Consider the following 8001-nt stretch of genomic DNA (forward strand, 5'->3'; position numbering starts at 1 on the left):
CTGCTCCGCCATGCTTAACTTAATGGAGAGCGCTTCTGGCTGTGAGGAAACAGTTAGTAACAGATCACATCAAATATTTTATCACATATTTATTTCCACAATGCATGTATGGTCTTTGTATGTTTTATTTCCTATGTTACATTAATACATTGGTTGTACTTACATTTAAGAAAATGTAACTTGAAATTTAACAGGTGTGAATATTTTCTGTAGGTGACAAGTCATCTTATTTTTTTAATGCTTTTGTCCTTATTCCATATATAAGAGGATTGAGAAGTGGTGGGAACAGGACAATATTAATAGACAGAAGAATGTGCGCAAAAAGTGGGAGTTGTAGAATGTACTTAAAGCTTTTCTATGAGAACTTTTGGTCAATTTAATGCATATATAAAAAATCTGCAGATAAGAATAAATTATTATTCCTGTAGTGACTACTAAAAATAATACCGTGATTGTTATCCCATAGATGTTATTTACAGACAAATCCACACATGACAACATTAAAAAGGACATATTATCACAAAATATATTTTTGATCGCATTTCCACAAAGAGGGAGTCTCATAGATAGAAGAACAGCTGTCAGCACTGCTTCAAAACAGAAGATCAAAGATCCAAGGATGAGTTTTACCATCTTCCAAGTGGAAAACAATGTCACATACTGGAGGGGGTGCAATACGGCCAAATATTGGTCATAAGCCATAATTGTAAAGGATGATAACTCAAAGACTGTAAAAGTAATGAGAAAAAGAACTTGGATGTGGCAGTTAGTGCGTGAGACTGTTTTGGATGATGTTAACAGATCAGCAATAAACTTTGGATAAAAGGTTGAGCTTCCAAAAACCCCGTTAAGTTAAGTTGCATATGAGAATGTACATTGGCTCATGGAGGCTTTCTTCCGTCAGAATCACAAACACAATCATAACACTCACTAGGATAATAAATAGATATGCGACAGTAGAGAGGACACAGAACATATACTTCAATCCTTCCATCTCCACAAGCCCAAGAAGCACAAGGTATTCAGGAGTGGAGTAATTTTCCATTCTTCCCAATTCTCCAATGTCCAGAATCCTGTATAATAAAAGTAGCTCAGCATGAAATGTCATCTATTTATGCTGGTTGTTTATACATATTCCAATATTTTTTTCAAAATATACACTTTGGTGCCCAAAACATAAAAATGTTATGCGATGTTATACTAGCAGATAGATATAAGGAACAAATTTAGTAAATATAACCCCAAAGAACGCATTCATGTATTGTTAATGTTTTTTAATAGCTTGCAAAACCTACCATTTGTAGCCTTTTCAAGTGTGCCCCTCTTTCCCCGGCACAATCTTTCAATTTGTGCCAGTGCACACCCCTTTGTGACTTTCCTATACTTTTCAATGAGCTGTAGTACAGCTTCTTGAGAAGGGGGGGAGCCATGTGCAAGGAAACTTTAGTGGCTGTTGCCAGAGGTGTTTCAGCCCCCATTTATAAAAGGTATGTACAAAAATGAGGATACAGCTGTGGATCTACAAACAAATATGAAACAAATAATAGTGTAACACTGTATATTAGGGTACAGGTGTGCTGTGTTAGATATAACTCACAGGATGGATGAATAAATTACGCCCACGGGTTCCTCCCCTGATGTAGGTGGGGGCGGAATCACTGCTTTTATTCACAGGAAAACGAAGTTGAACTCAAGATATGGAGTAGAAAAAATTCCTTCTTTATTTAAAAGTATAAAATAAATATATGTATATATAGGCTGTTATGGTACCAGGTCCTACGCATTTCGTCCGAATGGACTTCCTCAGGGACCTCCTGGTATTCGAGTGTGTAACAACAGTAAAACAAGTACAAAATATTCAATAATAAATAAGCAATAAAATCCCTCCCCCTGAGTCCTTTCTTTCATACTGATGGTGGATTCTTCTTATTGGTGCTTCCCAGGGCGTCAGTTTCTTCATACAACTGTATGTAATACAATTTCCCGGGCTCTCTTGCTTCCGTGATGTGACTTCCGGTTTTCGGCAATTGCCGTGATGTCACTTCTGGTCAAGCGATTTGTTCTAATTGCATCTGTGGGCATTTGCGTTCCACTGTAAGGAAGTATGCTTTCCACCTGTAGCTCAATGCAATGCATAGGTTATTGATGGTAGCTAGTGATGTAACGTACTGTTCGCTGGCGAATAGTTCCTGGCGAACATAGCGTGTTCGCGTTCACCACGGCGGGCGAACACATGCGCGGTTCGATCCGCCCCCTATTCGTCATCATTGAGTAAACTTTGACTCTGTGACTCACGGTCAGCAGACGCATTCCAGCAAATTAGCAACAGACCCTCCCTTCCAGACCCTCCACCTCCTGTACAGCATCCATTTTAGATTCATTCTGAAGCTGCATTCTTAGATAGAGGAGGTAAGGTGTAGCTGCTGCTCATTAGATAGGGAAATTGATAGCTAGGCTAGGGTATTCAGTGTCCACTACAGTCCTGAAGGACTCATCTGATCTCTGCTGTAAGGACAGCACCCCCAAAAGCCCGTTTTAGGGCTAGAACATCAGTCTGTTTTTTTTTGTTTTTTTTTCTGTGTAATGTAATTGCAGTTGCCTGCCTGCCAGCTTCTGTGTCAGGCTCACAGTGGATACTGTGCCCACTTGCCCAGTACCACCACTCATATCTGGTGTCACAATAGCTTAAGCTTGCATTTAAAAACAAAAAAAAATGTTTTCACTGTAATAGATTGAATAGCAGTTGGTTGTCTGCAAGCGTCTGGGTGTCAGGCCTTCAGCGTGTACTCTGCCAACCTCTGCCAGTGTACTTTGCCACTCATATCTGGTGTCTCTATAGCGTGCCTTTAAAAAGAAAAAACGTTTTTCACTGTAAGCTAATAGCAGTTAGTTGTCTGCAAGCGTCTGGGTGTCAGGCCTTCAGCGTGTACTCTGCCAACCTCTGCCAGTGTACTTTGCCACTCATATCTGGTGTCTCTATATCGTGCCTTTAAAAAGAAAAAAAGTTTTTCACTGTAAGCTAATAGCAGTGAGTGTCCTTAAAGCGGGTGTCAGGATTTCATTGTGTGCTCTGCCAACCTCTGCAAGTGCACTTTGCCACTCATATCTGGTGTCACTATAGCGTGCCTTTACAGGGAGTGCAGAATTATTAGGCAAATTAGTATTTTGACCACATCATCCTCTTTATGCATGTTGTCTTACTCCAAGCTGTATAGGCTCGAAAGCCTACTACCAATTAAGCATATTAGGTGATGTACATCTCTGTAATGAGAAGGGGTGTGGTCTAATGACATCAACACCCTATATCAGGTGTGCATAATTATTAGGCAACTTCCTTTCCTTTGGCAAAATGGGTCAAAAGAAGGACTTGACAGGCTCAGAAAAGTCAAAAATAGTGAGATATCTTGCAGAGGGATGTAGCACTCTTAAAATTGCAAAGCTTCTGAAGCGTGATCATCGAACAATCAAGCGTTTCATTCAAAATAGTCAACAGGGTCGCAAGAAGCGTGTGGAGAAACCAAGGCGCAAAATAACTGCCCATGAACTGAGAAAAGTCAAGCGTGCAGCTGCCAAGATGCCACTTGCCACCAGTTTGGCCATATTTCAGAGCTGCAACATCACTGTAGTGCCCAAAAGCACAAGGTGTGCAATACTCAGAGACATGGCCAAGGTAAGAAAGGCTGAAAGACGACCACCACTGAACAAGACACACAAGCTGAAACGTCAAGACTGGGCCAAGAAATATCTCAAGACTGATTTTTCTAAGGTTTTATGGACTGATGAAAGGAGAGTGAGTCTTGATGGGCCAGATGGATGGGCCCGTGGCTGGATTGGTAAAGGGCAGAGAGCTCCAGTCCGACTCAGACGCCAGCAAGGTGGAGGTGGAGTACTGGTTTGGGCTGGTATCATCAAAGATGAGCTTGTGGGGCCTTTTCGGGTTGAGGATGGATTCAAGCTCAACTCCCAGTCCTACTGCCAGTTTCTGGAAGACACCTTCTTCAAGCAGTGGTACAGGAAGAAGCCTGCATCCTTCAAGAAAAACATGATTTTCATGCAGGACAATGCTCCATCACACGCGTCCAAGTACTCCACAGCGTGGCTGGCAAGAAAGGGTATAAAAGAAGAAAATCTAATGACATGGCCTCCTTGTTCACCTGATCTGAACCCCATTGAGAACCTGTGGTCCATCATCAAATGTGAGATTTACAAGGAGGGAAAACAGTACACCTCTCTGAACAGTGTCTGGGAGGCTGTGGTTGCTGCTGTACGCAATGTTGATGGTGAACAGATCAAAACACTGACAGAATCCATGGATGGCAGGCTTTTGAGATTCCTTGCAAAGAAAGGTGGCTATATTGGTCACTGATTTGTTTTTGTTATGTTTTTGAATGTCAGAAATGTATATTTGTGAATGTTGAGATGTTATATTGGTTTCACTGGTAAAAATAAATAATTGAAATGGGTATATATTTGTTTTTTGTTAAGTTGCCTTATAATTATGCACAGTAATAGTCACCTGCACACACAGATATCACCCTAAAATAGCTATAACTAAAAACAAACTAAAAACTACTTCCAAAAATATTCAGCTTTGATATTAATGAGTTTTTTGGGTTCATTGAGAACATGGTTGTTGTTAAATAATAAAATTAATCCTCAAAAATACAACTTGCCTAATAATTCTGCACTCCCTGTAAAAAGAAAAAAAAAATTCACTGTAAGCTAATAGCAGTCAGTGTCCTTAAAGCGGGTGTCAGGCCTTCAGCGTGTACTCTGCAAACCTCTGCCAGTGTACTTTGCCACTCATATCTGGTGTCACAATAGCGTGCCTTTAAAAAGAAAAAAAGTTTTTCACTGTAAGCTAATAGCAGTTAGTTGTCTGCAAGCGTCTGGGTGTCAGGCCTTCAGCGTGTACTCTGCCAACCTCTGCCAGTGTACTTTGCCACTCATATCTTGTGTCTCTATATCATGCCTTTAAAAAGAAAAAAGTTTTTCACTGTAAGCTAATAGCAGTTAGTTGTCTGCAAGCGTCTGGGTGTAAGGCCTTCAGCGTGTACTCTGCCAAACTCTGCCAGTGTACTTTGCCACTCATATCTGGTGTCACAATAGCGTGCCTTTAAAAAGAAAAAAAGTTTTTCACTGTAAGCTAATAGCAGTTAGATGTCTGCAAGCGTCTGGGTGTCAGGCCTTCAGCGTGTACTCTGCCAACCTCTGCCAGTGTACTTTGCCACTCATATCTGGTGTCACAATAGTGTGCCTTTAAAAAGAAAAAAAGTTTTTCACTGTACGCTAATAGCAGTTAGTTGTCTGCAAGCGTCTGGGTGTCAGGCCTTCAGTGTGTACTCTGCCAACCTCTGCCAGTGTATTTTGCCACTCATATCTGGTGTCACAATAGTGTGCCTTTAAAAAGAAAAAAGTTTTTCACTGTAAGCTAATAGCAGTTAGGTGTCTGCATGCGTCTGGGGGTCAGGCCTTCAGCGTGTACTCTGCCAACCTCTGCCAGTGTACTTTGCCACTCATACCTGGTGTCTCTATAGCGTGCCTTTAAAAAGAAAAAGAGTTTTTCACTGTAAGCTAATAGCAGTGAGTTGTCTGCAAGCGTCTGGGTGTCAGGCCTTCAGCGTGTACTCTGCCAACCTCTGCCAGTGTACTTTGCCACTCATATCTGGTGTCTCTATAGCGTGCCTTTAAAAAGAAAAAAGTTTTTCACTGTAAGCTAATAGCAGTCAGTGTCCTTAAAGCGGGTGTCAGGCCTTCAGCGTGTACTCTGCCAACCTCTGCAAGTGCACTTTGCCACTCATATCTGGTGTCACAATAGCGTGCCTTTAAAAAGAAAAAACGTTTTTCACTGTAAGCTAATAGCAGTTAGTTGTCTGCAAGCGTCTGGGTGTCAGGCCTTCAGCGTGTACTCTGCCAACTTCTGACAGTGTACTTTGCCACTCATATCTGGTGTCACAATAGCGTGCCTTTAAAAAGAAAAAAAAGTTTTTCACTGTAAGCTAATAGCAGTTAGATGTCTGCAAGCATCTGGGTGTCAGGCCTTCAGCGTGTACTCTGCCAACCTCTGCCAGTGTACTTTGCCACTCATATCTGGTGTCACAATAGTGTGCCTTTAAAAAGAAAAAAAGTTTTTCACTGTAAGCTAATAGCAGTTAGTTGTCTGCAAGCGGCTGGGTGTAAGGCCTTCAGCGTGTACTCTGCCAACCTCTGCCAGTGTACTTTGCCACTCATATCTGGTGTCAAAATAGCGTGCCTTTAAAAAGAAAAAAGTTTTTCACTGTAAGCTAATAGCAGTTAGTTGTCTGCAAGCGTCTGGGTGTCAGGCCTTCAGCGTGTACTCTGCCAACCTCTGCCAGTGTACTTTGCCACTCATATCTGGTGTCTCTATAGGGTGCCTTTAAAAAGAAAAAAAGTTTTTCACTGTAAGCTAATAGCAGTGAGTTGTCTGCAAGTGTCTGGGTGTCAGGCCTTCAGCGTGTACTCTGCCAACCTCTGCCAGTGTACTTTGCCACTCATATCTGGTGTCTCTATAGCGTGCCTTTAAAAAGAAAAAAAGTTTTTCACTGTAAGCTAATAGCAGTCAGTGTCCTTAAAGCGGGTTTCAGGCCTTCAGCGTGTACTCTGCCAACCTCTGCAAGTGCACTTTGCCACTCATATCTGGTGTCACTATAGCGTGCCTTTAAAAAGAAAAAAGAAATTCCACTGTAAGCTAATAACAGTCAATGTCCTTAAAGCGGGTGTCAGGCCTTCAGCGTGTACTCTGCCAACCTCTGCCAGTGTACTTTGCCACTCATATCTGGTGTCACAATAGCGTGCCTTTAAAAAGAAAAAAAGTTTTTCACTGTAAGCTAATAGCAGTTAGTTGTCTGCAAGCGTCTGGGTGTCAGGCCTTCAGTGTGTACTCTGCCAACCTCTGCCAGTGTACTTTGCCACTCATATCTGGTGTCACAATAGCGTGCCTTTAAAAAGAAAAAAAGTTTTTCACTGTAAGCTAATAGCAGTTAGTTGTCTGCAAGCGTCTGGGTGTCAGGCCTTCAGCATGTACTCTGCCAACCTCTGCCAGTGTACTTTGCCACTCATATCTGGTGTCTCTATAGCGTGCCTTTAAAAAGAAAAAAAGTTTTTCACTGTAAGCTAATAGCAGTCAGTGTCCTTAAAGCGGGTTTCAGGCCTTCAGCGTGTACTCTGCCAACCTCTGCAAGTGCACTTTGCCACTCATATCTGGTGTCACTATAGCGTGCCTTTAAAAAGAAAAAAGAAATTCCACTGTAAGCTAATAACAGTCAATGTCCTTAAAGCGGGTGTCAGGCCTTCAGCGTGTACTCTGCCAACCTCTGCCAGTGTACTTTGCCACTCATATCTGGTGTCACAATAGCGTGCCTTTAAAAAGAAAAAAAGTTTTTCACTGTAAGCTAATAGCAGTTAGTTGTCTGCAAGCGTCTGGGTGTCAGGCCTTCAGTGTGTACTCTGCCAACCTCTGCCAGTGTACTTTGCCACTCATATCTGGTGTCACAATAGCGTGCCTTTAAAAAGAAAAAAAGTTTTTCACTGTAAGCTAATAGCAGTTAGTTGTCTGCAAGCGTCTGGGTGTCAGGCCTTCAGCATGTACTCTGCCAACCTCTGCCAGTGTACTTTGCCACTCATATCTGGTGTCACAATAGCGTGCCTTTAAAAAGAAAAAAAGTTTTTCACTGTAAGCTAATAGCAGTTAGGTGTCTGCATGCGTCTGGGGGTCAGGCCTTCAGCGTGTACTCTGCCAACCTCTGCCAGTGTACTTTGCCACTCATACCTGGTGTCTCTATAGCGTGCCTTTAAAAAGAAAAAGAGTTTTTCACTGTAAGCTAATAGCAGTGAGTTGTCTGCAAGCGTCTGGGTGTCAGGCCTTCAGCGTGTACTCTGCCAACCTCTGCCAGTGTACTTTGCCACTCATATCTGGTGTCTCTATAGCGTGCCTTTAAAAAGAAAAAAGTTTTTCACTGTAAGCTAATAGCAGTCAGTGTC

General features: G+C 42.0%; 1 pseudogene; it reads right to left on the reverse strand.

The window, feature by feature from the left end:
- Positions 1-226: 226 nt before the first annotated feature.
- On the reverse strand, positions 227-1045 carry LOC134585811 (olfactory receptor 51L1-like; annotated as a pseudogene).
- Between the last annotated feature and the right edge of the window lie 6956 nt (positions 1046-8001).

Source organism: Pelobates fuscus, chromosome 1 (genome assembly GCF_036172605.1).
Source record: "Pelobates fuscus isolate aPelFus1 chromosome 1, aPelFus1.pri, whole genome shotgun sequence".
In the NCBI taxonomy this organism is placed as follows: domain Eukaryota; kingdom Metazoa; phylum Chordata; class Amphibia; order Anura; family Pelobatidae; genus Pelobates; species Pelobates fuscus.